Source organism: Manis pentadactyla, chromosome 18 (genome assembly GCF_030020395.1).
Source record: "Manis pentadactyla isolate mManPen7 chromosome 18, mManPen7.hap1, whole genome shotgun sequence".
NCBI lineage: Eukaryota > Metazoa > Chordata > Mammalia > Pholidota > Manidae > Manis > Manis pentadactyla.
This window is the reverse complement of record NC_080036.1, coordinates 17,219,660-17,237,202: the sequence shown is the minus strand read 5'-3', so window position 1 is coordinate 17,237,202 and position 17,543 is coordinate 17,219,660. Positions and strand designations below refer to the sequence as shown.

Below are 17,543 nucleotides of genomic sequence, written 5' to 3'. Positions count from 1 at the left end.
GAATGTCCAACAGCTGAATGATCAAGGTATCAACTTTTGGGCTACAGCAGGTGGCACCTGCTAGTGGCTACTCGCCTACTTGCTTATAGCCAGGGACAGCTGTGACCTGTAGGTGAGACCCCTGTGGTTACCCAACCCTCTTCTTACGCTTCAGATAGCTGACCCTGGGATCTTTTTGTGACATACCCTGGAATTTGTACCAGTTTTGCTGACAGGTGCCCCAGCACCTGTTTGGCTGAGGACTGGGATGTCACATGTCACCTGACATGAGACATGATAAGCTGTCTAGGGACCTAAAGCTTCCTCTAAAATGTGGATTCCCGCCTCCCAGGAGGGGCTCCTTGGATGCAGCCCCTGCCTCCAACAGAGACTCCCTTGGGGCTTGTGAATGTCCTGAGAACTAGCACGACATCTATTCATTGACAAGCAGCTTCGTGAGCTCCGTGTGCGAACCCTGCGGTAGCTTCTGTGGAGTCACATAGATCCTGCTGTCCGAAAGGAGAGAAGCACCGAGAACAGGTATCTCCTGCACACAGCAACACGGAAGCACAGGAGGAATTCAGACAAGGGAAGGTGGAAGAGTCCCTTGATGAACTTGTTCTGCTGTCCCCCACACCCATCAATCACAGCTGCCAAGCAGACAAAATATGGGTGCTCCAATATCTGTGGGGCCTTCGGGGGACTCACTGTGATAGCCTTGCAGGTGGGCCTTCCCTCCTTGCTGCTTCTCAGCCGTGCCACATATCAGGCTGTCCAGGGAGGGGGGTCTCCTCCTGGCTCCAAGGGACCCACTGGGTACCCCTGGTTCTTGGCTACCCTAGATTCCTTTAGGGTGTGCCTTCCTCCAGCTGTTTTTCAAAGGCAATAGCCTACTTCTGGTATTTCCTGCTGCTTCTCACTATCCTGTAAAAACTTACCTTTCCTTGCTGGCTTCTTATTAAGGCCTTACTGTTTTCTTTATTGGTAGTCTCACTGGTAACAGAGTAGACTGATGTAATAAACTGTGTTACTGTAAGAATTTTAGAGCCGAAAGTGACATTTAGTTCCAGAAGTTCAATCTAATTTCTGAGTGGATGAACTTCTGGAGGCGTGGGGATTACCTGAAACTGAATGCAGTGTTGCATGTGCATGATTTTTCAGAGGGAACATGTCCAAAGCTTTCATCAGGGTCTTAAGGGTTCCCTGAACAACAACAAAAACAACCCATAAATATAGGTCGAGAACCGTTGACCTTTTACACTTCACTCCTTGATCTATATTGTATTCAACCAACGTAGATAGAATGTATCAGGCAACCAGGGATAGCCGGTAACGACGCAGACAAAGCCCTCCTTGTGGTGTATAGCTAAGAATCTTATATGGGACAATGAACAAATAAACACACAATTAATTATAAAGAGTAATGAGTGCTCCGAGGCAAGCAGAGTGAAATGACGTAGGATAATGGGGACCGTCTTAGAAGTGTGGTCGGGAGATCCTGTCCACTGGGGCTTAAACTGAGACCTAAAGGATACTTATGGTGCCAGCCTTATAAAGACAGGAGAAAAGCATTCTTGCCCAAGCGAAGAGGAAGTGTGAAGATCTTGTGCAAGAAAAGGTTTGAGGGCTCTGGGACTGGGAGGAGAGTGATGCTGGGTGGGACTGCAGGGGTGGGAGTTAAGCAGTGGGTACCACGTAAGCCATGGTACCCCGGCTGTGTTTTTACAAGGTGCAAGGAAAGCCCCGCTAGGGGATCAGGCAGAGAGTGACATGAGAGTGCTCATGTTTCAGGCATACCCGTAACAGTCTATGGAGAATAGACTGTAAGAGAGGCAAGAACCAGTGGACAGCTCTCCGGGTGAGAGGTGATGGTGACTGGGCCTAGAGAGGTGGGAGAGAGTAGAATCAGGCCATGTTTAAGAGGCAAAGCTGATGAGACTTGATAATGGGCTGGATGAGGGGGAAAGACAGGGATCGGGATGATGGCCACATTTCTGGGTTGAGCAATTGCTGGATGGGGCAGCCTGGGGGTGGGTCGAATTTGGGTTGAGAGGTAAAGCAAGTCCACTTTTCAATATGTTAAGACTGAGAAGAGGCTGAGATATACAGTGGTCAGTCCAGACGGTAGGAGAGTTAGTTTACTAAGGAAATGTGGTCAGCTTGCCCCAAGTGTTAGATGCTCATGTGAGGTTTAACATGCACTGAATGTCAAACCCTGTCTAGCCACATTCAGCTATTTAGGTGCAGTTGTCTGGAGGGCATGAAATGAACTCTTCACAAGTTAAGGTGTTGCCAGCTAATTGTGATGAAGGCAGAGAGGGAAAGAGAACTGAGCCTACTTACAGAAGTGACTGGAGTGGCCGCAGTAGAGATTACTATGGGTTCATTAAAATCCCTCTCCCTCGTCTTCTTGGGAGCATAGTTAGATAACATTTCCCAGATTCCCGTGCAACAAGTTGTGACCGTAACACTGGTTCTAGCCAATGGAATGGAACAGAAGTTCAAAGGCCAATTTCAAACCTGGCCATCAAAAACGTCTATATGTAGTTTTTCATGCTCTTGTCCCCACTGAGCTAACTGTTTTGGTGACCTCTAGGGGAACCTTGGAAGCTGCTGTTGAACATGACAAAATTTCAGTCAGCTTGTGTTCCAGGGGTCTGCGTAAAGCAGGATACTCCACCACCACAGACCTACCTCCCTTGGTTGAGAAAGAACATTTCTGTTATGTTGAGCCATTCCACATTTGGGTGTATTTGTTACCAAAGCTATGCCTGCCCTAATTAGTACAGTGATAGGTTGTGTCAGAGGGCAAAGAAGGAGTGAGAACTAATGGGTCAGAGAGCCACATGGGGCCCATCTCTTCAAGTGCAACCTCAGAGAGCTGAGATGCTTGCCTGGAGAAACTAGGGCAGAGGTTTTCAGCCAGAGCTGCACATTAATATCACCTGGGAACTTAAAAAAAAAATACCTCATGCCCAGGCTGCACCCCAGGCCAATTAAACTGGAAGATCTGGAGGAAGGGTATAGGCCAGCCAATGTTCTAAAGCTCCCCAGTTCATTCCAGTGCACAGAGCTGAGAACCACAAAACTGGGATCAAAACCTGGGTCATCTGATTCTTGGATCTCTGTCCCCTGGGGTTTTACATGTATTGTATTACCAATAGGGCCTATGAAGGAGCCTCACAGCTAGGTGTGGGACCCTGCATCCCATCCCAGCCTTGGCAGACACCAACACAGGAGGATGACTGTTTCAAAACCAGAGCAGACTATAGACCTCACAGGATGCCAACTGGTTACAGAGAATGGCCATGAACCCGCATCTCCCCATCCCCACCCCGATATAGATCAATCTCAGGGAGAAAGAGGGAAATTCCTGAATTGGATAAGAGTCAACTTTAAATTGGTTAGATTTACATTATCTGCTATTAGGAGGAACAAATATAGATAGATAGATAGATAGATGATAGATAGATATAGATAGATAGATAGATAGATAGATAGATAGATAGATAGATAGATAGATAGATAGACAGACACACACACACACTAGATTACATGGTTTGGGGATGTGAATCTGCTTTAGTGCATTTTAATCCTGAGAATTGTATTTTAAACCAGCCTCTGTTGTCAGTTCTGGGGCTCATTGTAATGGGGGAGATGTCATGTCCTGGTCCATCCAAAAAGGACGGATTTTGTGGCAGTCAAATCAGACTGGTCCAGTTTGTGCACCTGATCCTTACTAGGGAGCTGCCTGGGCCCCTACCTGTAGTTAGCCAGCCTGCAGACATTATGCAGTGTAAATCCATCACTTCAATGGACAGGAAGCCCAAGGGATATATTTCTGAGTCCACAACCGAACCATCTCTACTTTTTTTGTACAATTAACCATAATGCTTTTTGCTTGTAGTAGGCATTTAAAAGTACTATCAGACTAAGGGATAATAGTAACAATAATAAAATAACAATAAGGCATGTTCTAGTTGTACTTGTTCAATGGTTCTGAAGATCATAGATATACCATTTTACTGTGTATGGATTTGGCTATAATTTTAAAGAAATATTTTACTTAAATTGTCTATTTAAATTGATTGTCTCTGGCCTTATTTGTATTCCAATGTTTTCTAAAGTTTCTTTTATAATATTTATATTTTATTATTGTGTGCATTTTCATAAATAAAAGGAATACTAAGAAACACATTTTAAATGGTCCATACTCTTACCATCTTGACAATTTCTGATGAAAAATTTTTAGAAATATGCATGCACATGTACATGGTAACAACATTTTAACAGTGTGTGAGGGTATGAAATGCCAAATGAGAGCTGCCTGGGACAACACCCTACCCACAATCCCTTTCTCCAAAGAGGGATTTAACTATTGTTAAGAGTTTTTTCTTATTCTTTCCAGAGAGCAAAATGTGCATATGCCAAGATGAAATTTAAAATACATTTTTTTTGTTTAATATATTTTAAGAAATAATTTATTATTTGAATCATAAAAACTACACATGCAGGACAAATGAGAGTTAAATCACTGAGGTTATTTATTTTACTAATCCATATGGGAAGCGAAAGGGCATTTGCCTTTCTACACCACCAAGTTCTAGAGTCAACAGAGGCAAGCAGTAAAAGAAAGCTACACTTTACTTTTAGAGTCAACACATCAGTGATATTTGTCCCTGGGTGACCAGGAATGGCCCAAGAACTTGTGGATACAAGGCACATTTTCTCATCCTCGAGCTCACTCACTGTGTCTGTCATTTGCTCTAAACAAGGAGATCTGAGGCAATAGGGGGTAGAGAAATGCCTCTCATGAATCTGTGACTTTCTGATACCCTTCCTAAGAAAGCCTGAGAAAACACAGTAAAACTGCTTAATATTCAGTACATTAAATGTAGAATATATGCACATGTAACATTGTCATCAGGACAAAGGGGTTACATTCAGTGTTCCAGTTTCCTTTCTCAGAGGCAACTACTGTTGTTTCTTACGGAAACTTCCACAGATTGTTAAGAAGAAGGGTTTCTCTGTCTCAGTCCTATTGACATATTGTGCTGGATAATTCTTGTTGCCAAAGAAGAGGGGCTATTCTGTATACTACATTATGTTTAGCAGCGTCCCTGGCCTCTACCCGCCAGATGCCCTCTCCAGTTGTCTCCGGGTATTATTAGGTGTTCTTCTAGTTGAAAACCACTGGTCTGGAAATGCACACATTCACACACACAATATATGTATGTATATATATATGTATTTATATTATATTATGTATATTATCTATGTGAAAGTTGGGGTCAAAATATCACAGTGTGAACGTCTTTCATGTTACAGTAAGTGTAGGTTTACAAATTAAATTCAAACTTGGTTATTGAATTTTTAAGAGTTATAGCTAATTGTAAGTGCTTAGGATAAAACCATTTCCAAACATTTAATTCAATGAGGGTACTATTCGTTTTTAGCATTTATTTTTACATTATAGTTTTAATTAATGTGTTTCATATTCTTTTGTAGTAAAACATAACTCAGATTTCTATAGGCCTTAAGACCACAGAAAGTGTTCCCTCTTTGAACTGTGTCTTCTGTAACAGATTTCAATAAAGTTGGACCAACTTAAAAATAAATACATATATTATGTATTATGTATTTTATATATATATAATAGATGTATAATATTTTCATATATGGCTGTAATATACATAATTTACCCAGTTTCACTTTGATAGATATTTGTTTCTTTTTTGAATTATTTCACTGCCATAAACAATTCTGCAGTGAAAATATGTAAATATTTCTATGGGATAAATTCTTAGATGTGGAATTGCTGGGTCAAGTGTATATGCATTTACAATTGTTGTTGATATTAACCAAATTGCCTCCCAAAGATATTATACCAATTTTCACTTCCACTAACAATGCACAAGAGTACCCTTTTCTATACACCCTTGCCAACTCAGTGTATTAACAAACCTTTTCTTATTTTTAAATGCAAAAGGTGAAAAAAGTAGAGTCTTTCTGTAACCTCAGCTCTGCCATTGTTGTTCAGTTCTAGAACAAATATTCTGAAGAGAAATTCCTCAAAAATGTACCCTTTTGTAGACCCAAAGACCAGGACAGAGAATTCTAGTGAAGAATTTTGATGAAGCTCCATGGTCTTTGTCTTTTTTTCTTTGTCAGGCTAAATCCAACTTTCCCAAACTGCTGGAAATTGCAAATGATTCTCAAGGACAGGACCCAGCCCCTTGAAATTGTACGCTTAATTCACGCTGAAACATGATTTCTGGAAAGGCTTTTTGCATTCCTGTAGATATGTACATGATAAATACTTTATCATTTTCTGTGGTGTTCACTATCATGGTGCTGAGAGGTGCTGCCTGCTTTAATCTCTCTGCTGAATTACAGATATACATGATCAAATGAAGTCAAGACAAGAATCAAGCCTCATAAAAATCTTGCCTACAGCATGTACCAAAAATATGTCATTCGTGCCAAGGCTACGTAGGCCAAGTAAAGCCAGAGGTTGTGCAATCACCCAGCAGAGGTTGAAATTTCTGACAAAAACAGGGACCTCATTGAAAATGTAAGCATAAAAACAAAGCCTCATTTTTAAAAAATGGCCGTTTTGATACTTTGCTCGAATGCACATTGGAAACCATGGCTTCTGACCTCCAGTATTTCCTTCCACTGTAAAATTCAGGATAAAATAGATTTTCCATTCTTGGATTTTCTGGGTTGGTCACTTTGGCTCTAACTTAAACCAAGTTTTCAAGCAGTTGCATCAGACCAGAATGTTCCATACTGTGCTGTTGCCTGATGGAAGACAAAGATCCATTCTTTCGCACAGGGAACATTTATCAGAAGCCTACTATGTGTCAGGTCCTCAGCTAGACCCTGGCGAAGGTACTGATGAGTAAGGTGCCACGCCTGTTGACCAGACCTCATATTAAAAAGGATCATGTGAGCAGAGGAGGCTGGGAACCAAGGTTGTGGAGAAGATTTGCCAGTGTGCATGGCGGAGCCCAGGACCCACCAGTAGGCGTGCTCAGGGGTTCTGAAAAGCTGGTAGGGCTCAAATTAACTGAGCAGTGCAAATAGCCTTGGCTGCTTTTAGAAAAGTGATTGAAGTTTGTGTTCTGATAACCTCTTACTCACTCTGTTGGTACAGGAGGAACCCCACCCTAAATAATATGAGATGGCCAAACACCTAACAGTGGACAGATGAGACTGGCAGCAGATTATTAGTCACACATGTTTGAAGCCTTGGGGAGGAGGACACTGAATAGGAAGTAACAGGAGGGTGAGATGTCCCCCAGTTCTTGCAGGAGAATGTGATTTGCCTGTTTGAATAACTGTGTGGGCTGGCAGGGACATGAAACCTGTTAGCTTTAGGACAAGTGGGTGTGGCTGGTATGGCTAACAGGGAACTTGCTGGGCTCTGGTCCCCTGTAAGGGTCAATGATGTCAAGGCAGTACATGGAATGTCAGGCCCTACAATATAGTCTGTTAGATTTCTTATCGACAGTTTTCCTTCTGTGTTTCTTTTCCATTAGGAGCTCAAGGTAGCTTTGACCAGATTTCTGCCACTCACAGTCTAAGTGCAAGCATAATCAAGACTTGTGCTCAACTGTTGGGATGTCTGTTTTCTTTTTGTCTGTCAGGTACATAGGCTCCCTTCTTCTGATAATAGCATCCCAATTTGGGGGGAACTATAGACCCCAATCTCAGTCCATATGTTCCTGGAGTTTGGTGAATTCCATTCCCCTCCCACAACTCCAGGGGTGGGCCAGTGACCTGAGAGAGACCAATCAGTGCACTCTATCACCCTGGCTCCAGTGATTGGCTCAGAGTGAGCCATGTGACCCAGGCCAGGCTCACCTTTAGGACTTTCCTAATAAAAATGTAAAGAAAGCTCTTTCTTGTTGGAAATAACCTTCATCTGTTCAGGCTGCTATAATAAAATACCACAGACTGGGTGGCTCATAAACAAGAAAATTTATTTCTCACAGTTCTGGGGACTTGGAAATTCCAGGGTTAAGGCAACAGCAGATTCAGTGTGTGGAGCCTGCTGGCTGGTTCCCTGAGAGCCATCTTTTCACTGTGTGCTTGCAGGCAGAAGGGCTGAGGGAGCTCTCTGTGGCTCTTTTATAAGGGCACTAATCCCATTCATGAGGGCCCTGCCCTCATGATCTAATTACCTCCCAAAGGGCCTACTTCCTAACACCATGACATTGGGGATTAGGTTTTAACATATGAATTCTGGGGCACAGATCAGGGTAAATGTGAGAGAGAGAGAAAGGGAGAGAATGGCGGATATGCTTATAACTTCCAATCCAGCAATGCCAGGGTTAGAAATACCCCTTAATCCTTCAGTCAAACAAGCCAATAAGTTCTCCCTCTTTTAGTTTTTGGTCTAAGTTGGTTTGACTTGGGTTCCTGTCACTTGCAGCTAAGAAACCACTGACTAATAGGCAGACAGACGTTGCCTTGCTTGCCCCTTTAGAACCAGAAGGGAGCGATTGGTACTAACATGCTGGCAATTTAGTCTATTGCTTTTTCATTATTATTCCACCACACCATAAAAACAACCCTTCACCTGTGTAAAAATCACCTGAGCCCTCCAACCTTACTCCAGCCATGCTTGCCCCCTTTCTGTTTTTTGAACAAAATAAGCTCAGACTCATCTCAGGGTCTTTGTTCTTCTCTCTGCCTGAGACACTCTCCCCAGGTCGTCATTTGTCCAGCTCCTTTGTCATCCAGCTTCAATGTCACTGCTTCTAAGAAGCCTTCCCTAACGCCTAGCTAAGGTACCTACTTAATCTCTCCAGCTTATGATCTGGTGGGATTTTCATCACAGCCCTATTATCATCTGACACTGTTTTGTTTATATGCATTTTTATTGTTTGTCTACATGACTGTAAACTTCATGAGAACATGGATCTTCATGGTGGTCCCAATGCTTAGAGTCATGCTTGACACACGGCAAGGGGTTAATAGAATTTTGTAAAGTGAACCAATGAACAACCACACATGTAGCTACTACAAGGTAGGTACATATAGATTATGTAGGTGCTTCATGCAAATCATTTAATCCTCAAAATAACCTTGAGTAAGAATTACTATCATTTTATATGTAGATGAATTGAGGTTTGGAGGGGTTGAGAAACTTGCCCAAAGTTACACACCCACCTGGGAAATGGTAGAGCTGTGATTTAAACAAAGGGCCATTTGACTCCAAAATTTGTGGTCTTACATTTTCAAAAATACCTAGATTTGTCTCAAATTTCAACATTCTAAAATTCTAACAAATAAAAATCCTTTTTAGATCATAAGCTGCAATTTGGGCATGCTTTGTACAGTGTGGCTATCGCAGAAAGAACTGACCTTTCTTTCTATGAGGTCTTGAGCCACCCATGTGCCCAGAATGGGACTGAATGGACATCCTAATAGACATGGTGGAGTTTGATATGGAGACATATCAAGTTTGATAATGCTTGGTATGCATTTTCAAATAAATTATTGCGAGGAGGTGGGGATGAAGGACAGTTCCAGCCTTTAGAAGAAATATCTATGGCAAAAACACATAGCCAAAGAGGACAGTAGAGAGAGATCATGGTCTCATTTGCAAGGGGTAGACGTGGGTAGGATATTGGGGGGTACATGTGACATAGGGTCCCTTTTTGGATAGCATACAAAAAGTGGAAAGAAAATAAATTGAAGGTCTGGAATGACAATAATAGACACATGAATGTATTGTTGGTTGTGGAGAGAATCACAAAGTCTGAATAAACCATGCAGAAGAAAAAATACAATATAACAAAGTGACAACATATAATAGAAATTGAAAGACTTATTTGAAGTTTGATTGCATAAAACATCCAGCTGTCAAAGATTCCATTTCTTAAATTTTTAAAGTTTATTTAATCTTTATGTAGACACTGACACATAAGAATATAAACTGAGCAAAGGAAAGGTCTTTTATTCCCTTCTTTGAGAACTGAATTCATCCTTTTCATCATCAGGCATTCAAGAATAAAAGCCCATGTGATATTCAAATAAAAGTGAAAACATTTTTAATGCCTAAAAAGATGTAACAGACAAAGTTAGAAGTTACGTGTGTGTGTGTGTGTGTGTGTGTGTGTATGTGTGTCTGTTACTTTCTGATGTTTAGGAATAGCCACATAGCAGACATGGACCCTATTGCTTTGTGTAGTAATTGGGAACATTTTATTTTTTGTGTGTTTTTTCCTCCCAGTTCTGAACATTGGCCATCTCAAAACAATAAACATTTTACCAATAATTTTAACATTTCCAAATTTGAAGTTCAATTTACTATTATAAGGTCTTATAAAAATGTTTTATACCAGTTATATGAATTCCATACGAGGGTATATTGGTAAGTTGAGTAAATTATAGAATACTAAAATATTTTATCACTTAAACATTTTTTTATCTTGAAATAGTTTTAGACTTACCAAAAATGGCAGACATAGCACAGAGAACTCACCTTGCTTCCTTGAATGTTATCTTATATAAGGATAGTTTGATTATCCAAACCAGGAAATTAATAATAAAAAAAAATAAGTGATTAAATAAATAAATGACACCACTAACAAAACTATAGCCTTCTTTGAATTACTCTGGTTTTTTCACTAACTTTTCTTTTCTGCACCAAGATCCAATCCGGGACCCATATTGCATGCAGCTGCTATGTCTTCTTGGTGTCCTCCAATTTGTGACAGTTTCTCAGTTTTTCCCTGCTTTCCATGTCCTTGGCCCTTTTGAATAACACTGGTCAGGTATTTTGCAGAATGTCCCTCAGTTTGTGTTTGTCTGATATTCTTTCATGATTAGATCCAGGTTATACATTTTTGGCAGGAATAGCAAAGAAGGGATGTGCCATCATATCACAGGATACATGAGTGATGTCAGCCTTGTACTGATAAAGGTGGGGTCTGCTAGCTTTTTCTAAAGTTACTCTTTTTCTGTTTGTAATTAATAAGTACCTTGTAGGGAAGTGCTTTCAGACCAAGCAAGTATCTTGTTACTCATTCTTTTACTCATTGATTTTTGCATCCATTGGTGGCAACAGTTATTACCTGTGGTGTTTGCCTAATGGTGGTTTTGTATTGCTCTAATTTCTCCTATATTTTTTAATGGGAATCCTCCTGCAGGCAGGATCTGTACTTCCCCTCTCATTTACCTGTTTGTTTATTTATTTATTTATTTCAGTATGGGCTCATGGAAGTCAATTTTATTCTGTAGGTCATAATATAATACTAGCAATATTTAGTTTGTGGCTCAAATGGCTCCAGCTTTGGCTGTTGGTAGCTCTTTCAGGTTGGTTCCTAAGTACCTTTGACATACCCCTGTCATGTTTGAGCACTTCCTTCTGTCTGGTATCATAGGTTTATCTAGGTTTTTTTACCTTCCCCAGTAGTGGAATCAAGCATTTCTTCAAGGAGTCCTACTTCTTTGTTATTATAAATGGCATTTAGAGCTTGCTGTTTATCATGGAACTTGCAATAGAAAAGGAACATACAAATTGTCTCTTGTCTTTGCACACATTAGTGATTTTAACTCGAAAGAACTTGTGATATACAGTGTAGATTCTGTTTTTATCTTTAGGTTTAATTTAAAATGTGGAATTTTGGTTGTCTGAAATATTTACAAGTCATTAGATCCTATGTTAGATTTACAAGTAAAATTTACAAGTAAAGTAAGTAAATTCACAAGTAAGATGCAGTTTATCTTACATGTGATATTTTTCAGTAAGACTCAAGTCCTTATACAAAGTTAAATTAGGAGCATTTGCTAATTTTGGCTAACATTTAAAACCTTCAATTTTTAATTACTTATACTCGTACAGGACTGAGACATCATGAAAAATATTTATTGAGACACTTTGCTTGGTTTACACCACATTTAACAAATATCAACTTTGTGTAAGCATTAGGGATGCAAGATTAAACGTGGCATATCACCTATCTTCAAGCAGCTCACAAATTAAAACCCCTTTGAGGCTCTTTTTATTTTCCCTGGTACTGATAAATGTTTTTTCCTCTATGAATCCTTTTATTTACTATTTTTCCCTCTCATTATCATTCTTCTACTCCCTAATTTATTTCCCTTTTTCTCCAGTTCATATACTTCAGCTTCAAAATTCTGCTTAAATTTCTCCTCCTCCAGGAAGACCTCCCCCATGAGCCCAATCTCACCTAGTTGTAACTTCCTCCAACCCCACGAAGCTAAGAATATTCTGTCCCACAGGCATTATAAATTCAACATGAGCAGAATGGAACTCATCATATTCCCTTTGTCCAGCTCCCTCAATCTCATTTCCCTTTTGTGTCTCCACTTAAATGACACTGCTTTTATTCACCCAGGAATCCAAGCCAGAAACCCGAGTGGAAACTGAGACTCCTCTGTCTTCCCTAACCCCAGATTCAATGGGTCAGCAAGCAGGTCAGTTCTACTTCTAGCCATTTCTAGGCTTTGCTCCTGCTCTCGCTTTATCATCAGGCAACTGTCTTCACTTAGGTCCTCCTTTCTTTTCTCAGTTACTGCTTCTCTTAAGTGGGTCCCTTGAAAAGTAGACCCCAAAATAAGGATTTTGATGCAGGTAGTTTATTTGGGAGGTGATCCCAGCGAGGGCTCTGAGGGAGTAGGGAAGTGAGGAGAGACAATGAAAAGCGTGTTAATGAGTGGATCACCACTGAGGACAGCTGGGGCCCAATCCACTGGGACAGTGCCCCAAAAGAGACTTTAGGGAACATACCACAGAACTGTCTTTCTGGGGTGAGAGGAAGCTAGGGTATTTATTTACTGACCTTGGCCCTCTCCTGGGGCCAGTGTGTGCCCACAACAGAGACACTTGGGAAGCCATTAACTTGTGCAGGGACAGTCTACAGAGATGTCTGGGGATGGGAAGGGGTGGGGTGCTCTGACAGTGTTGGCTACACCATCAACGCCTCCTAACTGGTGGTCCTGCTTCCAGTCTTGCTCCCTCCCACCCACCTCCAACTACTGTCCTAAGTGATTCTTCTAAAATACCAAATAAATCAAGTTGTTCAGCTGCTTGAAACCTGTTAGTGTCTCCCATTGCTTTCAGAAAGAATTCCAAATGGCCTGGCTAAGGCTGCACATGGTCTCACTCCTGACCCCTCTTCCAGCCTCATCTCCCACCACACTTCAGTACTTGATCCAGACCCCAGACTCCAGGCACACGACACCAGATGTGGTTTCTCTCTCAAGCCACACTCCAGGGGGCCCTGCACACAGCAGTTGCTCTGCCTAAAGGCTGTGTATAAATATCCAAGGAATATTTATTTGTCCACTACCTGTCAAGCACTGTGTTAGACACTGCAGATCAATAAGTGAATCACAGTTCTTATCTTCTCATCTTCAAGGTGTTAGCTCTCCAAAGGGGAGGAGACAGACACACATAAAGAAGTACTTACACTTCAATTAGGTGCTATGTTAAAGAAGGGCTCTTAGAGAAAATGATGCCTTGGTGAAGGCTTGATGGATATAAAGAAGTTTATTCTAGGAGAGAAGTGCACATAGATAGGAGGAAATAGCCTGGTATGTGCAGAAAAACTGCAGATTTCTGAATGGGGAAGGTGAGGTGTGTGGCAGGAAGGCATAAGGGTGAGGCTGGCCAGGTAGTCAGGATCCCTGACTCCTAGGGAGCTTGGGTTTTATTCTTCAGACCAAGACATAACAAGAGGGCCCCTTTTTCATTCTTCTCAGCAGCTTTCTGTATTCACTGTGGGACTGTGTTAGGTCCTTATCTTCTGTGCTTTTCTAGTGCTGCAGGGAATTCCTCTCTTGGTGGTTATCAGGCTGGCTTGTGTTTCAAGATAAATCTCCCCCATAAGGCTGTTCTTTCTCACCTCTGTATCACAGAGCCTACTACAATGCTGAGCCCTTCACTTCAGACCTACTGCACACCTGAGTGCTTTAAGAAGGCCAGAAAGAGTTGGAGGAGTGACGAATACTGATTCCGAGAAGTTCCCCCCAAGCCAATGGCACACGTAAGTGCTCTCTGCACATGGTCCTTGCCAAGCTGGGTGCTGGGAGTTGCTGTTGATACTGGACTTTAGGCACGTGCTTTCAAAACCTGAACAGGGGATCTGATGATTTCCTAAAATTGGTTATGTTAGTTACAAAAATCCATGATGCTTTGCCAATGTATTTTTCAATAGCTGTGCTCTAAAATTTTTAAACTTATTCTTTCTTCCAGAATTCTTCTCATCCTCTTCTTTCCACTCCCCAAAATTCTTAGACAAGGGCTTTGACATGCAGTGGGGGATGAGAATAGAGGACTCTTAGGTGATACAAACATTCTTTTCATTTCTGCTTTGGCTGGATTTACAACCAAGTTCTCTGCCTGGTGTTCTGGAGTGACCAATAGTATTTGAACGGGAAGGGGGTGGACAATCTGAGCTGAGTCTGTGTCCCAGGAGGGTCAGCTTCTTGAAGGGTGGGAGATGGGGTAAAGCAATGAGAGTGTGAAAACCTCTTTGGTAACAGTCTGTTCTCATTGCCCCTCTTCTGCCAGGGTGAGAGGCAGGTGGGAATACGGGAACCATTGCTCACTGTCCCTCCTACCTCAGACTCTAGTGTTTGAAGGAAAAGTTTCAAACTCTTCTGTTTTTCTGGAACAGAGGAGCCAAATGCAGCTGGCTTTGCAGCTTTGGGCAGGTTAAAAAGCAAGCCTTTTTATATGGCTGGCTGATTTACACAATTTTAATGTTTTAAAAACCTCCCTACAGTCCCTGCTGCTGGTTTCTCTAAACACGGATATTGTGGGGCTCTGAGCAGAACTCCAGGTTTATTTTCTAGTGGCTGGTGTTTATGTGCCGCCTTTGTGTTGCATTCTTCCCAGTACATTGCCTGGTCCTTGAGGGAGGAAGCCTGTGAGCCTCCAGCTTCCTTTGTAACTTCCCAGTTCCTCTGCCCACAGCCTCGCACATCTGCTCACCCACCCCAATCGCTTTGTTTTTAAGTACTGCGGTGCTGAATTTTTCATCTTCAAATGAAAATCATGATTTGGCTTTGTGTCTGTTGCATAGGCACCTCTGGGTACAGATGCAGGCAATATGGCCCTTGAAACTCTCCAGAGAGCAGCAGCCTTCAGGATGCAAGGGGCAGCAATGGCTCACCTAATGACCCCCTGTGACAAAACCAATGACACGACAGAACAGAAAGGCTATCCAAGCACATCTCCTTCGCACCTCTCTCAGAAAAGGGAGCATGAGAGTAGTTCGGAGTTCAAGACCCCGATGCCCTCCTCTTAAGTTCTGTGACCTCATAAGGTCACTCTAGAGCTCAGCTTCCCTTTCCTATTCTGTAAAATGGGAATAGAAACTGAATCTACATCTTGGGGATGTTGTAAGGAAATCATAAATCTAGCATATGCAAAATGTTCAGCACATACATAGTTCAGCGCTCAAGGCATACTAGCTATGGCTATTAGTAATTAGCTATTACTAGCAGCAAAGATCAGGAGCGCTGTTCTGGGACGTGGGGAGAGCTTGGCTGGCCAGCCTGAAAGGGGTCGCCCTACCCTCTCCAGGCCCGGGTTCGGACGGCCGCTGCGCGCAGGGGCCGGGGTCCATTGGGCTTGGCCTGTGAGGGCGACCCGGCTGCGGTCCCGGCGCGAGCGCAGGTACGTCCCTGACCACAGTGCGGACGAGGGCGCGGGCCAGCGGAGGTCTGGGGGAGCAGGTGTGCCCCGAGGGCGGGGGCCAGGCCGCGGCCCCAAGAGCCCGGCACCGGGTGTCTGGGACGTCCCGAAGGACGCCGCCTGGCACCGGCCTGGAGCGACTGCTGACCTCGGGCCCAGGAACCCCGGCCCCGCCCCCGGGAGCCCCGCCCCCAGCGCCCGGGGTTGGCTGGAGCCGGCGGCCACGCGCGGCGATTTGCCACGCGCCCCGTCACTGCAGCCGCTGTCGGCTCCGCGGGATGGTCAGGGAGGCAGCGGCGGGGGCGGCGGGCGCTGCAGGGCGCGACGTTGCGGGCCGCCCCACCCTGGGAGGCGCCCAGTCCCTCATCAAGTGACTAGTATCCCTTCCAGGAGAACAGGGTCCTTCAGAGGGAAGCGGGTTCCAGCCGGTGGCTCCGGCGCCAAACCGCCGTCATCTCCTTCCTGTGCCGGGTGATCTGTCTCCTCACCCACCCGTAAAAACATAGTCCGCCCCTCACGTCCTTGTGGGGTAGGTCTCGCTTCCAAACAGCGTGAGTCTCTTTGCTCGCACTCTTGTCTTTCGCATTCCAAGTACTCTAGGACCCCCAACTTCGAATTTCCCCCAAGATAATACATCAGCTCTCGAAAGAAACCTTATGGGAGAAAAGAGAGAGAGGGAACCAAGGGAAGGGAGGGAACCAAGGGAAGGGAGGGAGGAGAGGCGAGGATGGCGGAGGGACACTGAGGTACGCTGACGAAGTGCGCACGCGCGCCGACAGGAACGAGTTCCGGTCTGGCCGGGGCCTGTCTCCTAAAAATAGCCCCGGTGTGGGGATCCGTGCGCGGATGTCCCGGCGAGTCCCGGGCTGAAGGAGGCGGCTCCGGGCGGCGCGGAGCGCTGGTGGCGGGCCCGGGCTGCAGCGAGTGTGCGCCCGCCAGCTGCGCCGGAGACCACGGTGAGGGCCGCGGCCGGCAGGGTTCCATCCGCGGGGCTGGCGGTGACAGTGGGGCGGTGTCTCGGCGAGGGGCCGGGTAGGGGCTAAGGGGCGCTGGGGCGGGGGGCACGGCCGAGGAGGGGTGCCCGCGGGGCTCCGGAGACGCCTGGACAGGGCGGCGTCCGGCTGGCAGGGGGCCGGGGTCGCGGGCGCGCGGTGGCGGGACGGGTGGGGCGCGGCGGGCGCCGAGGGGTGTCGCGTCGGGGTCGGCGCCGAGGGGCGAGGCGCCCGCGGAGGTGGGGGCGGGGTGTCCCGAGGGCGGGCCCGGGTCTGACGGGGCTCCGCAGCGCGACGGAGGGAGGCTCGGCTTCGCGGGCTCGGCGCTAGGAACCTCCCTGTGCGCACGCCGCGTCTGGGGCTGGGGTCGGTGGGGGACGTCGCTTTCTTGAAAGTTGAAGGAGTTCCCCGGGGCCCCGGAGCCTCTCCAGGGCTGAACGCCCGAGAGCCCTTTTCTCCTCCTCGCCCTCCGAAGCCACGGTCTCCTTGAAGGGATTGACCGCCAGTGCGGGGGGCGTGCTGTTTGTTGGAAAGAAGTTCCCCCCACTTCTGGTTTGGAGACGGTTGGTGTAACCGGACGGAACACGTAGGTCCGAGCTCTCCGTGTGTGCGTGTGTAGATGTCGGGGGCCGCGTGGGTTTGGGGCCAGCCCGGGAGGTGGCCTGGGCCGCGGGCACCTGCGGGCTGCGGCCGGCCGGCGGTGCAAGGAGACGTCGCGGGGAAGGCGGGTGTGCAGAGGGAACCGCTCGCTACCCGCTGCCTGCCAGTAGATCCCGGCTCGCAGGAACGATTTGTGAGATAGAAACTTTACCTTTTAGTTCGGTGTCATCGGTCTTTGAACAGTGACGATTAAATTAGTAGGAGAGAGTGTGCAAACAAGTTTGGAAAAA

General features: G+C 45.0%; 1 protein-coding gene across 13 annotated transcripts in view; it reads left to right on the top strand.

Annotated features, from left to right (window-relative positions):
* The first annotated feature begins 15,940 nt into the window (after window positions 1–15,940).
* MEF2A (myocyte enhancer factor 2A) overlaps window positions 15,941–17,543 on the top strand; it is a 156,742-nt gene continuing 155,139 nt past the window's right edge. For 2 of the 13 annotated variants that reach the window (XM_036878745.2, XM_036878737.2), the window contains exon 1: window positions 16,437–16,617. The gene's annotated coding sequence lies outside the window, so the exon portion shown is untranslated. Of the gene's footprint in view, window positions 16,191–16,433; window positions 16,618–16,928; window positions 17,240–17,543 lie in introns of those variants that run through there. The other 11 variants (XM_036878735.2, XM_057494731.1, XM_036878741.2 and 8 more) reach the window with 8 other exon arrangements.